The sequence below is a fragment of the Saimiri boliviensis genome, chromosome X, assembly GCF_048565385.1.
Source record: "Saimiri boliviensis isolate mSaiBol1 chromosome X, mSaiBol1.pri, whole genome shotgun sequence".
Lineage (NCBI taxonomy): Eukaryota > Metazoa > Chordata > Mammalia > Primates > Cebidae > Saimiri > Saimiri boliviensis.
This window is the reverse complement of record NC_133470.1, coordinates 71,522,913-71,540,922: the sequence shown is the minus strand read 5'-3', so window position 1 is coordinate 71,540,922 and position 18,010 is coordinate 71,522,913.

Below are 18,010 nucleotides of genomic sequence, written 5' to 3'. Positions count from 1 at the left end.
GAGACACATTCCATCAATATCTAGTTTGTTGAGAGTTTTTAGTGTGAAGGGGTGTTGAATTTTATCAAAGGCCTTTTCTGCATCTATTGAGGTAATCATGTGGTTTTTGTCATTGGTTCTGCTTATGTGATGGATTGTTTATTGATTCGCCTATGGTGAACCAGCCTTTCATCTCAGGGAAAAAGCTGAATGATTGTGGTGGTTAAGCTTTTTGATGTGCTACTGGATTTGGTTTGCCAGTATTTTATTGAGAATTTTTGCATTGATGTTCATCAGGGATATTGGCCAGAAATTTTCTTTCTTTTTTTTTTTTTTTTTTTTTTTTTTTGTCTCTGAAGTTTTTGGTATCAGGAAGAAGCTGGCCTCATAAAATGAGTTATGGAGGAGTCCTTCTTTTTCACTTGTTTGAAATAGCTTCAAAAGGAATGATACCAGCTCTTTTTTTGTACCTCTGGTAGAATTTGGCTGTCAAACCACCTGGTCCTGGAATTTTTTTGTTGGTAGGCTATTAATTGCTGCCTCAATTTCCTAAGTTGTTATTGGTCTATTCAGGGATTTGACTTCTTCCTGGTTTAGTCTTGGGAGGGTGTATGTGTCCAGGAATTTATCAATTTCATCTAGATTTTCTAATTTATTTGTGTAGAGGTGTTTATAGTATTCACTGATGGTAGTTTGCATTTCTGTGGGATCAGTAGTGATATCCCCTTTCTCATTTTTGATTGTGTCTATTTGATTCTTCTCTCTTTTCTACTTTATTATTCTGGCTAGTGGTTTATTTTACTGATCTTTTCAAAAATCCAGCTCCTGGATTAATTGATTTTTTAAAGTGTCTTTTTTTTTTTCTATGTCTTTCAGTTCTGCTCTGATCTTAGTTGTTCCTTGTATTCTGCTAGCTTTTGAATTTGTTTGCTCTTGCTTCTCTAGTTCTTTTAATTGTGATGTTAAGGTTTGATTTTAGATCTTTCATGCTCCTTTAGCTCAGAAGAGTTTGTTGTTACCCACCTTCTGAAGCCTACTTTTGTCAATTTGTCAAACTCATTCTCCACCCAGTTTTGATCCCTTGCTGTCTAGGAGTTGTGATCCTTTGCAGGAGAAGAAGGGTTCTGGTTTTTGGATTTTTCAGCCTTTTTGTCCTGATTTCTTCCCATCTTTGTGGGTTTATCTACCTTTTGTCTTCGATGTTGGTGACCTTTGCATGGGGCTTCTGAATGGACATCCTTTTTGTTGATATTGATGCTATTCCTTTCTGTTTGTTAGCTCTCCTTTTGACAGGGCCCTCTGCTGCAGGTCTGCTGGAGTTTGCTGGAGGTCCCCTCCAGACCCTGTTTGTCTGGGTATCACCAGTGGAGGTTGCAGAACAGCAAAGATTGCTCCCTGTTCCTTCCTCTGGAAGCTTTGTCCCAGAAAGGCACCCACCAGATGCCAGCCAGAGTTCTCCTGTATGAGGTGTCTGTCGGCACCTGCTGGGAGGTGTCTCCCAGTCAGGAGACACAGGGGTCAGGGACCCACTTGAAGAGGCAGTCTGATCCTTAGCAGAGCACGAGCTCTGTGCTGGGAGATCCACTGCACAGAGCCAGCAGGCAATTTAAGCAGGATGTTTAAGTATGCTGGAGCTGTGCCCACAGCCACCCCTTCCCCTCAACTGCTCTGCCCCAGGGATATAGAAGTTTTATCTGTAGGCTCCTGACTGGGACTGCTGCCCTTTTTTCAGTGATGCCCTGCCCAGAGAGGAGGAATCAAGAGAGGCAGTCTGTCTAAAAAGGCTTTGCTCAGCTGCAGACAGCTCCACCCTGTTGGAACTTCCAGGTATTCTTTAATGTACCTAAATAAAGTATAAAAAGTTACTCCTGTGGAAAAGTAACATAAATTACATTAGATTTATTTCTAGATATATGGACATACCCATAGATATGGACATTTAAATATTATTTTTAACAATTTGATGTTGATATAAAAAATAATCATTGGTTTTTGTATTCAGGAACATGTTAAGCTCCTTTATTAATTTGAAAATTTAACTGTCAATTAGTTTGACTTTCTACGTAAACAATTGTATTATTTGTGAAAAATTACAAAACTTCCAGCAAAATGTTGAATAGAAATTGTGATACTCATCATCTTTTCCTTGTGTCTTAATATCAGAGGAGATACTCCCAATGTTTCATCATGACATATCGTATCTTCTGCAGCTTTCTTTGGAGATACTCAGAATAAAATTAAGAAAATTTACTCCCATTTTCTTTCACTAACAGTTTTGTTTGACTTTAGTCATAAATTAATGTTTAATTTTATCAAGCTTCTTAATCTATCAGTGTAATTTTATGTATTTTCTCTCAATTTGTTAATGTGAAAAATTACATTATGCATTTTTTAAGATGCTGTATTTTAATATCCAGGAATAAGATCCATTGGTCATTTTATATTATTCTTTTTACACATTGCTTTGTTCTGTTTATATTTTGTTTGGGAAATTTCAGTCTGTTTATGAGTGATACTGCCTTTATCTTTTGTTATATGGCCCTTGATGGACTTTGGTAACATAAATATTCTATTGTTATAAAATGAATAGGGTAATATTACTTATTTTTCTTATTCTCTTGTAGAGTTTTGTAACAATACAATTATTTTTAAGTATTTGCTGTAAATTATGTAAGGTAATTAAACTTGGGGTTTTCTTTGCGGAAAAAATTGTAGTACAACTCAGGTTTTCTATTTGTTTTGACTCAATTTTGAACAATTTTATCACAGTGAAATTTGTCTGTTTCTTTTACATTTTCAAAATTGTTGGGATAAAATCATTCATTATGACCTTTTATATTTGTTATACTACATTGTGATATTTCTTTTTTCAATTCCCAATATCAGTCATCTGTTCTTTGACCCACCCATATTCATTATTACTCTCTCTTCCTACATCCCCTTCACCATTCCCCATTCCCTACTCTCTCTTTATCTTAATAAGTATTGTCAAGGAATACATGCCCTTGTAATTTCAATTCTTTGAACTTTGTGGACATAACATCATTTGCCTCCCAAGTAACTGCAAGAAACTATTTTACCAATGCTTTGATATATGTCATAAATCACTATCTTCCCAAGCTCCAGTATCAGTTTTCTTACCATCCAATACCAACCTCTTAACCAAAGTCATATATTTTATGTATTTTATATATTTATTATGGTATACTTCCACATCAAGATGCAGATTTTTGCATTAGCTGGAATAAGCTTCAAGACACAGCTCTGGTATTTTAAAAATAAGTATATTATGTGTGCAACAGTATATATTCTGTAGCTGCTCTGGCTTTAAATTTTATTTGTTGGAAACATTTTGTCAGATTTATTGATGACCTTATTCATATCTTCTATATGTTTACAGATTTATTGTTCCTTATTTTATGAATTTATGAGATTGCTTTCTGTTTCCTCTTGCATTTCTGTCAATATTTGCTTTATAAATTTTCAAGTCATGCTATTAGATGCATACGAGTTTTTTTTTGTTTTTGTTTTTGTTTTTTTTTTTTTTACATTACTCCTGGTGAATTGAAACTATATCACCATTAGGTGCTAGGTTTGGATTATAATCTGGAAAGACATAATCCTGAAAAAATCCCAAATGTTGAAACTTCAAAATATCAAAATTCCTAAAGATCAAAATCCCTAATATCTAAATAGGTCCCCAACATCTTAAACCCCCAAAATCACAATTGCAGAATAGGTGAGTCATGTTAGAAGGAACTATGGTGGGGAGAGATAGCATGGGGAGAAATGACAGATATAGCTGAGGGGAAGGAAGGCAGCACATCACACTGCCATGTGTGTACCTATGCAACAATCTTGCATGTCCTTCACATGTACCCCAAAACCTAAAACGCAATAAATTTTTTTTTTTAAAAAAGAAGGAACTATTACCTTGTTATTTTCTTTATTTGGAAATTAAATATGGTTTAAGGAAATGAATATGGGTGCCAAGTTGACAAGGTGTGGATTTGTGGACTTAATTTTCATGTCAGTTTGACTGGATTGAGGAATACCTAGAAACCTAATACAGCAATTCACTATGCTATATAGTTAATTTTCCCTTATTTCCAATACTGAGAGTATAGATTGTGTAGAGACTTTTAGATAAGTCTAATTTATTTTTTGCAGTTTTTGTAAACTTGACTTTACAAATATGCATTCTCACAACATTGACTTTGTAAACATTGTGTATGAACATTAAAAGGTTAAAACTTTCTTGAATGAATAAATGCCTTTGTTATACATCTGTATTTGTTAAGTATAAAATTTCTTGAGTCCTTGGCATATGTAACAGTGACCCACCATGTTTTTTCATCAATCTTGTCAAAACTTACGTTGTTCCTCATGATATTTCACATAATCGCAGTTATAAAGCTGAGTGCACACAATTACCAACATAGTGATATGTATTTTTACATTTCCTTTCTTGACCTATTTCTTTATGAATATGGTTCATCTGCTCATAACTATTACAGACATGTGACTGTCATTAGTATACCCAAGTCCTTGTATTTGCAAAATTATATGTAATTATTGCCTGTTTCATTGTGTAAAGTGGCCTATGAAATACTGTGATGATTTTGTATGCTTCTCAAAAAGTCTCCTTTTAAAAATGTAAACAAATATATTTTTAAAAATTATTTTTAAGAATTATATTTTCTAAATTATGACATTTAAGCTTGTGGTTTTTTTGGGGGATTCTGATTGGCTCCAGAAGTAACTTGTTTCATGAATAGTGGTGCTTTTTTACATTACAGTCTGTCTTGTGTGACATAGTTATACCAGGTTTTATAAATAAATAAAATATTTTTACAATTGATAAATAATAAATGAAATAGTTAACTGCTATTTCTATGGGGATTTGCTTTTTGGGATGTATGTATGTATTTTAATTGAAAAATATAATTGTATATATTTATAGTTTATAACATGTTTGTTTAATTGTGTACACATTATGGAATAGCTAGATGAAGCGAATTGGCAAATGCATAACTTCACATACTTACAATTTTTCTGTAGTAAGAACACTTAAATCTACTCCTAGCCATTTTCAAGAACACAGTGTATTGTTATTAACTGTAGTCACTATGTCGTAAAATAGATCTTAAACTTATTCCTTCTGAAAAACTGAAATTTTATATCCTTTGATCAATACCTCCCAGCTCCCAGAATCTGGTAACTACCATTCTACTCTCTATTTCTATTAGCTCAATTTCTTCCTTTCTTTCTTTATTTTATTTATTTATTTATTTATTTATTTATTTATTTATTTATTTATTTTTGAGATAGAGTTCAACTCTTGTTGCCCAGGCTGGAGTGTGATGATGCGATCTCAGCTCACTGCAACCTCCATCTCCTGGGTTCAAGCGATTCTCTTGTCTCAGCCTCCTGAGTATCTGGGATTACAGGCATGCACCACCACGCCCAGGTAATTTTGTGTTTTTAGTAGAGATGGGGTTTTTTCATGTTGGCCAGGCTAGTCTCGAACTCCCAACCTCAGGTGATCCATCTGCCTCGGGCTCCCAAAGTGCTGGGAATACAGGCATGAACCACTACACCCTACCTAGTTCAAAATTTTAAGATGCCACATGTAAGTGAGATCATGCAATGTTTGTCTTACTATACCTGGTTTATTTCACTTAATGTCCTTCAGGTTTACCCATGTTGTTGCAAATGACAAGATTTCCTTCTTTTTAAAGTCTGAATATACTCCATTGTGTACATATACGTGAACCGAAAATAATCTGTGACAAGTCTCAATCAATTCAGAAAGTTTATTTTCCCAAGGTTAAGAACGTACAGGTGTCATAGCCTCAGGATGTCCTGAAGACGTATTCCCAAGGTGGTCAGGGTACAGCTTGGTTTTATGCATTTTAGGGGAAAATGAAACATCAATCAGTGTGTGAGTTGTACATTGATTCAGTCCAGAGAGGCAGAGCAACTCAAAACGGGGAAGTAGTGGGATGGGGTTTAGGGTGGAGCTTCCAGGGCATAGGGAAATAAGAGATAAACAGTTGCATTCTTTGAGTGTTTGATCATGCATTCATTGAACAAAAAATTTACTTGTGACGGGCGTAGAGGAATAGTCACCTATGCCTTAGTCTGGCTCAGTGAACCTGCATATTTACATAAACGATGAGAAAGAGGAAACAATCAGATATTTGTTTGTCTCAGGTAATCAGAGGTATGACTGAGGTCTGTCTGTCCTTTGCCCTATGCATGTGAAGATTAGATATCATTTTACATTGCCAAGGTGAAATTCAACAAAACTGTTTTAGGGTAGAGATCTTGAGGCCCACAAGGAATTTACCTGTGGGCAAGTTGTGAAAGAACTATGTAGCTTTTTTATCTTTGTAGCTATCTTATTTAGGAATAAAATGGGAGGCAGGTTTGCCCAACACAGTTCTCAACTTGATATTTCCCTTTGGCTTATTGATTTTGTGGTTCCGAGATTTATTTTCTTTTACAATATATTACATTTTATTTATTTATTCATTCATTGATGGACACTTATGTTGATTATGTGTATTGGCTAATTGTGAATAATTCTGCAGTGAACATGGGAATATTTCTTCAAGGTATCTTTTACCAGTGGGATTGCAGGTAGTTCTATTTTAAATTTTTGTAACAACTTTCCTACTGTTTTCCATAATGGCTGTACTAATTTGAATTCTCCCCAACAGTGTGCAAGTATTCCTTTTTCTCCCCACATCCTCTCCAACATTTGTCTTTTGTGTTTTTGGTAATAGCCATTCTATCAGGTGTGAAGTGATGGTTCATTGTGGTTTTAATTTGCATTTTCCTGATGATTAGTAATATTGAGCATTTTTTTCATGTAACTGGCTATTTGTATGTGTTCTTTTGAGAAATGTCTATTGATCACTTGCCCACTTTTAATTAGGCTGTTTGTTTTCTTGTTATTGGGTTGTTCGAGTTTCTTATATATTTTGGATATTAATCCCTTATCAGATGTGTGGTTTGCAAATATTTTCTCTCACTCTTTAGTTTGTCTCTTCATTCTCTTATTTATGTATTTATTTGTTTGTTTTTATTATTGTACTTTAGGTTCTGGAGTACATGTGCAGAACACGCAGTACCGTTGCATAGGTACTTTCATGCCAAGGTGGTTTGCTGCCTCCATCCCCTGTCTCCTGTATCTGTCATTTCTCCCCATGTTATCCCTCCCCATTCTTCCCACCCCGCGCTGTTCCTCACCAGCCCCGCCCAACAGATCACAGTGTGTGATGCTCCCCTCCTTGTGTCCATGTGTTCTCATTGTTCAACACCCACCTATGAGTGAGAGTTGTTTCCTTTCTTGTGTCAAAGCTTTTCAGTTTCATGTAATCCCATTTGTCTATTTATGCTATTGTTGCCTGTGCTTTTATGATCATATCCAAAAAATCACTGCCTAGACTAATGTTAAGAAAATTTTCCCCTATGCTTACTTCTAGTCATTTTACTGCTTCAGGATATATGTTTCAGTATTTAAACCATTTGAGTTGACTTGGATATGATGCGAGATAAGGGTCTAATTTCTTTCCTCTGCATGTAAGTACCCAGCTTTCCCAACACCATTTATTGAAAAGACTGTCCTTTCCACATTGTGTGTTCTTTGTCACAAAGGTGTCATTGTGCATCTTTGTCAAAAATCAATTAACCATAAATTCATGAAATTATTTCTGGGCTCTCTATTGTGTTCCATTGGTCTATGTGTTTATTTTTATGCCAGTACATGCTGTTTTGATTATTATAGCTTTGTAGTATATTTTGAAGTCAGGTAGCATGATGCCTCCAACTTGGCTCTTTTACTTTCAAGATGTCTTTGGCTATTCTGGGTCTTTTGTGATTCCATGAAAATTTGGGGATTGATAAACTGTGATTTTTAAGTTAATATTTTTATGTTACAATATTTTCTTTCTTTTTTTATTGCATTTTAGGTTTTGGGGTACATGTGAAGAACATGCAAGATTGTTGCATAGGTACACACATGGCAGTGTGATTTGCTGCCTTCCGTCCCCTGGCCTGTATCTGTCATTTCTCCACATGCTATCTCTTCCCACCTCCCCACCCCCCCGTCCCTCCCCCATTTCCCCCCAACGGACCCCAGTGTGTAGTGCTCCCCACCCTGTGTCCATGTGTTCTCATTGATCAACATCCGCCTATGAGTGAGAACATGTGGTGTTTGATTTTCTGCTCTTGTGTCAGTTTGCTGAGAATGATGGTTTCCAGGTTCATCCATGTCCCTATTCTTTATTGCTCATCTTCCATAGCCATAGGTGATATATGGCCCCTTTTTAAAGCTTACAATTAGATTTCCTCCCACAGCGTTACAAACTACATACTTAGAAACAACCAAAGTATGAATGCATTTACATTTAATGCCATCACTGATACATATAGATTTATATTTCCCATGTAACTTCATGTTGTGTATTCGTCTTGTTTGTTTTCTCTTTCTTGTTCACTTTTCAACCATTTTTTAATTTCGACTTTCTTCCTGATATTTGCTTGAAAATTATGGAATATATTTCTTATCATTTAGTCTTCTTTCATAAAGTACAACATCCACGTTTGAAAATTAAAGTTGTAAGTAAATGAAATTCTTTACTCACCTCTCAGACAATACAATAGCTTTCTAGCACTTTAATTCAATTCACCTGCTTTCAACTTATGTTATTGATGTCATGTATTTTAATTTCATATCTTCTTAAAAACTGAAATTCCAAGATTCAAAAAATTGAGCACTAAGGGTAAAACCCAATGTAAACTATGAGTTTTGAGTGACAATGATATGTCAATGTGAGTTCATCAATTGTAACAAATGTGCCATTTGATCAAGGGATGTTGAGAATAGTGGAGGCTCTGTATGTGTCTGGTGGAAGAGCAGGAAACATATGGGAAATCTCTGTACCTTCTGCTCGATTTCTTTTTATGAACATAAAACTGCTCTAAAAATGACATTTATTTAAAAATTAAATTCTACAGATATCATTATTATTGTTTTACATAGAAAATATTTATTTAGATTAATCCATATATTTATAACTTTTATTCTTACCATTTTCTTCTGTATAAGATTACTTTTTTTATATCTTGAGAACATTCTTTCAAATTTTTCCTCGTGAGGGTTGTCTTGTGATGATTCTTTCAGTTTATTTTTGCCCAATAATATTTTTATTTTATCTTCTCCTTGAAAGATATTTTCACTGGATGTGGAATTCTAAGTTGGCAGATTTTATTTTCAGAATCATTAATATATTATTCCACTGTCTTTTGACTGACATTGTTCCATTGAGATACCAGATGTTAATCTACTTTCCACTTATTTGAAGATAACTATTTTTAGATAGTCATTAAGGGTTTTTCCTCTCTCTTTCTTTAGGGTTGGGCTGTTTTCTTATACGTCTAGGTGTGAACTTCTTTTATTTTTGGACTTAATTAAGCTTCTTGAATCTCTGGCGTCTCTGATCATTGCTAGAAAATTCATAATAAGTATCTCTTTAAATATTGCTTCCACTTTGTCTTGTCTCTTTCCTCTTTCTGGGACTATAATTAACCACATTTTAAAATTCCATTTTCCTTGCTTCTTACCCCTCTTACATTCGATTTTTTCTTTCTCCCCTCCATTTGTGTTTCTTAGTTTTTCTTATTGTGTTTACTTTTATAAGTTATACCAAATATACTTTTATCAAGTATTCTCTACCATTTTTATAGTTTATTGATTTCTTTAAATATTTTAATATTGTCTTCTAGCTCTCTAAACCCATTAAACATAGTCATTTTAAATTGTATTTCTGATCATTCTATTATCTGACATCTTCTTTGAGGATCTGCTATTTTTCCCTCCTCGGATCTGGCTTTCTCATATACCTGATTATTTTTTCTGTATCATTCATTGTCCTTGAACAAATAACATTGTTGAGGATAATCTGAAACCTAGAATCAAGTAACGTCATTCAGAAGACATTCACAGGTACAATTGGGTGTCACTACAAGTCTGTTGCCATGTTAAACTAATTTCACTGCTTGACAGTTTCTAGATTATTCAGGTGATGTATATTTAAATTACAATAAATAGTTTACTTCTGGTTACTCTTAGGCTGAGAGTCTATACTTTGAGGACTCAGCTTTCGAAGTTTAAAATTTTCCAGATTGCCAGCGCCTTCAGAGCCAAAGCAACATTTTGTTCTTCTTATGTCTCTGGACTTTTGCTCCCAATTCAATTTGTCCTGGTAATCCTTAACTATTGTATCATTTAGCCGTTGCTACTAAAGAGATTTTTAAAACAAATATATGGTCTATTATTTTAATTTGTTATTCAATAAGAGTTGATTAGAATAACCTATCCTCTTATTACTGAAACTGGTTTTTCCTTTATGTTTTTTCAGGCTTAGCTATGCATTTAAAAGGATGTAGCTCTTTTCCCACCATTTTTAGGTGTATGTACAGTGAGTCTTCATGTTTCTGACCATAATGCCAGAAATAAAGGTTTTCCAGGTGTGTATTTAATGAGTCTCTCAAATACATATGCAGAAATGATATTCCAGTGAGCTGGGCCAAACTGTGCATGACCTTCATGTCCAATGCCTAGAATAAAGAGAACTATGAGGTACCCATTCTATTCCTCCTTTTACCTGAGTTCTCTTCTTATAGCAGAATTTTTTAAGGTGCCCACATTAGCTTTACTTTGGGTTTGACCCTGGCCTAATGTTTTCCAGTCCTATCTTACCACATGGCTCACTTGGGAAAGAAGAGCAATATTGTATAAGTTTAGCACTATTTGTATTCCCTTGACCTAATTTGATAAAAAATCTCCATCCCATGAAATAATTTGTATGCCTAATTGTATCTTTGAGGATTCAATTTTGTCTTAATCAGTGTCATTATTTCTGTTTTTGGAGAGTATAATACAAGTGGTGAGTGTGTGATAGTGTGGTGGTGGTGGAAATATTTAACCATTTAATACTTCTAAGATGGGTACATAACCAAAATTTGTCCTGTGTTGTAGCTTAAAAAATTTACATTACTAGGTTTAAGTACTATTAAGATAGTAGCCAACTTTCATAGTCTTTGGAGGCATTTGTAGTCTTTCGGCAGTGTCAGAGCTGATAGAAGTTTATATTTTCCCCCTAGTAGTTCTTTCCTTTTTAGTATGTTCCTGGATCTAATAGCCTCTGACAGAGGCTATTCAAATGAAAAGAAACCAGAAAACCAACTCCGGTAATATGATAAAACAAAGTTATTTAACACTCCCCACCAAAATCACACTAGTTCAGCAGCAATGATCCAAACAAAGAAGAAATACTTGATTTACTTGAGAAAGAATTCATAAGGTAAGTTATCAAGCTAATCAAGGAAGCATTAGAGAAAGGCAAAGTCAAATTTAAGTAATTTTTTAAAAAATACAAAAATGGGGAGAAATCTTCAGTGAAAAAGATAGCATAAATAAGAAACAAAACTTCTCAAAGGAATGGACACACTTATAGAAATGCAAAAGACTCTGGAAAGTCTCAGCAGTAAAATCAAACAGCAGAAGAAATAATTTCAGATCTCGAATACAAGACTTTTGAAATAACCCAGTCCGACAAAGACAAAGGAAAAAGAATAAGAAAATATGAGCAAAGCCTCCAAAAGTCTAGGATTATGTTAAATGACCAAACCTTAAAATAATCAGCATTCCTGAGGAAGAAAAGAAATCTAAAAGTTTGGAAAACATATTTGGGAGAATAATTGAGGGAAATTTCCCTGGCCTTGCTAGAGACCTGGGCATCCAAATACAAGAAGCTCAAAAAACACCTGGGAAATTAATCACAAAAATACTGTTGCCTAGGCACATTGTCATCAGGTTATCTAAAATTAAGATGAACGAAAGTATCTTAAGAGCCGTTAGGCAAAAGCATCAGGTAACCTATAAAAGAAAACCTATCAGATTTGCAGCAGATTTGACAGGGAATGTTTCTACACTGCTGGTAGGAATGTAAACTAGTATCTATCAGATTCACAGCAGATTCACAAGGAATTCACGACCGAAAACCCAAAAGCAAATGCAACAAAAACAAAAATAAATTGCTGAATCTTAATTAAACTAAAGAGCTTTTACATGGCAGAAAGAACAGTCAGCGAAGTAAACAGACAATCCATGGAATGGGAGAAAATCTTCACAATCTATACATCTCACAAAGGACTGTTATCCAGAATTTACAATGAACTAAAACAAATTACCAAGAAAAAAACAAACAATCCCATTAAAAAGTGTGCTAAGGACATGAATAGACAGTAATCAAAGGAGATGTACAGATGGCCAACAAACATATGAATAAATGCTCAACGTCACTAATGATCATGGAAATGCAAATCAAAACCAAAATGCAGCACCACCTTACTCCCATAATGACAGCCATAATCAAAGAATGATAGATGTTGGCACGGATGTGGTGAACAGGGAACACTTCCACACTGCTGGAGGGAATGTAAATTAGTACAACTACTGCGGAAAACAGTGCAGCGATTCCTTAAAGAATGAAAAGTACATCTATCATTTGATTTAGCAATCCCACTACTTGGTATCTACCCAGAGGAAATGAAGTCATTATACAAAAAGAAGGTATCTGCACATGCATGTTTATAACAGCATAATTGGTAATTGCAAAAATAGGGAACCAACCCAAATGCTCATCAATCAATAAATAAACTGTGATATATATATATATATATGTTTATATGTATATACGTGTGTATATACATATCAAAACCACATATATATTTTCTATATATATATTTTCTACATATATATGTGATTTTGATATAGATATACACACATGTATATACATGTATATGTGTATATATATATATATATATATATATATATATATATAATGAAATACTACTCAGCCATAAAACAGAATGAATTAATGGCATTTGCAACAATCTGGATGGGATTGGAGACTATTATTCTAAGTGAAGTAACTCAGGAATGGAAAATCAAGCATCATATGTTCTCACTCATAAGTGGGAGCTGAACTATGAGGAGGCAAAAAGATAAGAATGACATAATGGACTTTAGGGACTCGGGGGAAAGGGTGGGAATGGGTGAGGGATAAAAGACTACAAATTGGGGTATATTGCTCAGGTGATGGGTTCACCAAACTCTCAGAAATCACCACTAAAGAACTTACTCATGTAACCAAACACCATCTGTTCCCCAATAACATACAAAAATAAAAATAAAATAAAAATTTAAAAAAAAGCGCAGACAAGATTTCTTCCCGCATGAAACTTACCATCTATGGGGGAAAGAAGAAGACAATTAACAAATAAACAATATATAATATAATGTTATATTGTGATAATTTGTAGAAGAAAAAGGTAAGCTAGGTAAGCATGTCAGAAGAGAGTGTGTCTTTTTAAAATAGGATGGTCAACCCATAATCACCCTACTGTAACTTCCTGTTGCTATGAATTTCTATTACCTTCAAGGCTCTTTGGTATCCAAGACACAAAGTAGTTCATTCACAGTAAGAAATACGGAATAGAAACCAGCTGGTTCTGCTGTGCATGACCCTTTAGATAGAAGGCATGGTGTTGATAAGAATATGGGAAGCTGTTTCCTTGGTCACTGAGGTAGAGCTAAGAAAGAACAGGTCCTTGGAGGACTTGCTGGATATCAAGTTCATGACTTTTTAAAAAATAATACTTTAATTATACACAAAATTAAAAGAGAAAAATGATAAAGCCCCAAACATCCATAACTCAGATTCAAAATGGTCAACATTTTGCTAGTTTTGCTTTATCTAAACCCCTTATTTTGTTGAATATTTCAAAGCAAAACCTGGACATCACATCATTTCACCTCTCTGTATTTTTGTGTTTCTATAAAAATGAACATTTTTTTTACACAATCATGATGCTAAAATTATACTTACCAAAATGAAAATGATTGCTTGGTGCTATCTACTACATGGTACATAATCAAATTTTCCTGATAAGACCTTTTTTAGAAATTTTCTATTCAACATTGTATAGTGAATTGTAGTTAGTAAATTGTACAAGAAAATTAATTAAAGGCATCAGAAAATCAAAATTGTCCAAAAATTGAAAATATACATTTATTACTAGTAATCATGTTATCAGGCTCTTTGAGATTATTTTCTAAGCTCCTCCTGATTCAAAAAGGCTTGTAATGCCATGAAAATCCACAACCTATAATCGTAAGAGTTTTTATGAAGAGAGGCCAAAGAGATGGGCCATTGATATGCCCCTTCTCCTTTTGTAGCTTCCTCCTTTGGGCTCCTGGCATCTTGAACTACAGCACCTGTCAAATTGATGCCAGCCCCATCAATTTTCCAGATATATCCCCCTGGTCATCAGTATCAACTATTTTACAAAATCAATTTGTGTCCTTCCTCAACAGCCACTATCTACCTATTAAAATATTCTAAAGCCAAAAAAAAAAAAAAAAAAGAAAGAAAAGAAAAGAAAGGAATGTAAATACCACAGAAAGCAGTTTAGTGAAGTGATCAAGAATAATGGGCTTTGAAGTTAAGTACAACTAAGTTTGAATCCTCGTTCTTCCACATACAAACTTTTCTGAGATACACTCCTCCTCCTCTGAAAATATGGGATAATAATCTCTCACAGAGTTGTTGCAGAGCTTAAATGAGAGAATCTATGTAAATAATTAATTATAGTATCTGACATGAAGTTATCATTCAAGAAAATGACAAATATTACCATTACTAGGTGTGGTATGAGAAAAAGGGAACAGAATACACCTTAAATCAGGAAAATGTGGGTTTTCCTTTTTGTAGTACTAGCTATGAAAAACTTTCTAAAACATTTGTTTAGTTATACAAAATTCATGGTAATTAAGGTCATTTACATGGAATGTTTATAAATTTCTGCTTTATTGTCATGGTTATTCATATTCAGTATTGTTACCTGTATAACAGAATTTACTTCCTTCTATCCGGGTTGTGAAGATTAAATGAGTTACCATATGTAAACATATCCAGTATATTGTTCAATATTATGGAAGTTTAGTAATATAGGTTAGATCTGAGTTTGTAAATTTCTGACTTTTTAAGTTTTAGTTGATTACAGCATTAAATTATTCATGTATGCTGAGACTTTACAGGTTATTGTTCATGATATAACCTCTCCATGAGGTTAATCTTTTAGCTTCCATATATGAGTGAGAATATGTGATATTTGTGTTTCTGTAGCTGGCTTATTTAATTTAACATAATATCCTCTAGTTCCATCTGTGTTGTTGCAAATGACAGAATTTTATTTTTTATGACTGAATAATATGCCATTTTTATATGTATCCCACATTTTCTTTTTTTTCTTTTTTATTATTTAAAATATTCTTGTGATTATGTAATAGGTATATATATTGATGGGGTACATGAGATATTTTGATACAGGCATGGAACATAAAATAAGCACATCATGAAGAATGGGGTATCCAACCCCTCAAGCATTTGTCCATTGAATTGTGAATAATCCAATCTTTGTGAATAATCCAATCTTTGTGAATAATCCTTGGCTATTGCGAATATGCTGCAGTTTATATGGGAGTGCAGATATCTCTTCAATATTCTGACTTCTGTTGCAGTATTAACACTCATTTTTGCCAAGCATTACTTTCCGTTGTGCAATATTTCACACATTGTTTCAGCAACCACCATTTTTTTCTACAGATCCTCTTCCATAACTGATCACTGAGTTCCATATCTTGCTTGAAAATTTCAGTCAGAACACTCATCTATTTGATGCAGTCCTTGGCAGGCCCAGCTTATATTGAAAACTCTCTTGGCCAACATCCTCTGCCATTAGCCACCTCAAATAAACTTCCTTAAAAGGCACAGCTGCTAGCCCTGGCATATTATTTAAGGACGCTTTTGATTTTTTTTTTTTTTTTTTTTTTTTTTTTTTTGAGAAAGAGTCTCACTCTGTGACTCAGGCTGGAATGCAGTGGTGCAATCTCAGCTCACTGCAAACTTCGCCTACCGGGTTCAAGTGATTCTCCTGCCTCAGCCTCCTGAGTAGCTGGGACTGCAGGAACACACCACCACACCCGGATAATTTTTATATTTTAGCAGAGACGGGGTTTCACCATGTTGACCAGGATGGTCTTGAACTCCTGACCTTGTGATCCGCCCACCTCAGCCTCCCAAAGTGTTGGGATTACAGGCTTGAGCCACTGTGTCTGGCTTAATTCTTTTTTATAAAGCTAAAGGTAAAACTTACGATAAGGTGAATTATTATTATCACCAAATTGCTTAGCTACCCAATAACAATATTCCAAGAATGAATTGGATTCAATACATTTGGTAAGTAAATTATTCTATTTAAAATTTAAAAAGTGAATTTTTACAGCACAAATATAGAGAAATGTTTTCACTCCTTTCAAACGAAAACTCATTTTTTCAGCTCTACCTCATATTTTAGTAGTAACCAATTTAAAGTTAATCATTCCTTCCCAGTTAACTTAAAAGTACTCTATACTCTGTTCTCATATTCTGCTTTCCTATACCCTAAGTAGTGTGCTAGTGGATGTTTAACAATTTGTCTCTCTGGTGAAGTGGAAGCTCTAATTTGTACTATTTGTTAATTTTCATGTTGTTACTATCCCACCACATTAGGCTTCAAGCTACTAGTTTTAGATTACTGAGTGAGGAGTTGGGAAGAGATTTGCACAACCAGCTCTCCTGAGCAAGTGCTGACAGGCTCTAGCACACCACTACCACTATTCACCTATTTCTCTCCCCTCCATTTATTCCAAGGAAGACTAATATTTGATGTGCTTACTTTTAAAGTTTTCAAATTTCTTTATACATAATGCTTTTGTCAACAGTAAGAAGGGCTGTAGGTAGGGAAGGGTATTAAAGTAATTAATATGGAAGATCAATGTAATAGATTTTCCAGGTATTAAAGCTGCACAGAACTGTACTTTTGATATTGCTACAGAAAATCTTAATACTAAATCCTTGGTTATGAAGGACAAAACCAGTGTGAGTCACTATAACCATCAACTGTGCATAACTGTAGGCGGTATTGCCAATTGAATATGTTGAGTGTCAAGAAAATGGCTCTTGTAATACTAATTGACAAATCCTAATGAGAAATCTATACTGCTAACACTGCCCAATTATATTTTTTAGAATTTTAGAACCTGTAGAAGGCTCTAACATATTACATCAATTGGGGTAAAAAATAGGTTATATTACCACACAATACAAATAAGCTCATTATGGTATCTTTCCTATGCACTGTAATCACCAATTAAATTTGTGAGCAGGAAATGGCACTCAATTACGGTGGTCAAGAAAGGCACGTGAATATTGACAATACACCATGGCTCAATACCCTGAAGTTCATTGAGGATTCTTATTGAAGGAAAAGTAAGAAGAATTAAAATATTTTTTTATAAGTCAAGCTTATAAAATTATGATATAACATTTTCACATATTCTGTGTAATGCAAGTCTGTAGTACAATGTAGTATAAAGCTCTGAAAAGGAATCATAGAAATTTCATTATCAAATAATTTCACTATATCATTTAGAAAATTTACTCTACTGGAAACAATGATATTTGTTTAAGTTTGAAAGAAAACGGTTGTTTTAAAAACTCTGAAGACATTCAAGACACTTCATATTTTCCTCTGGGTTTTATTGTTGGAATGTGACTGCCAGAAACTATTATTCTGCCCACGTGAAATTCATGGCAGGAAGGTGTTCTTAATTACTTACTTTTACCTCTAGGGCCCAGTCTGGCCACATTAGGGTTATTAGAACTCAAGCCCAAGGCTGAAGAACTCTCACATTTTCAGGATCCACCTTGGCATTTCTATCAATCATTTAACTTACACATGCTCTGTGCTTTAAGCTTCTGTGACTTCCTCATTTCTTGATTTGCCTTGACTCTTTATTAGAACTCAAGCCCAAGGCTGAAGAACTCTCACATTTTCAGGATCCACCTTGGCA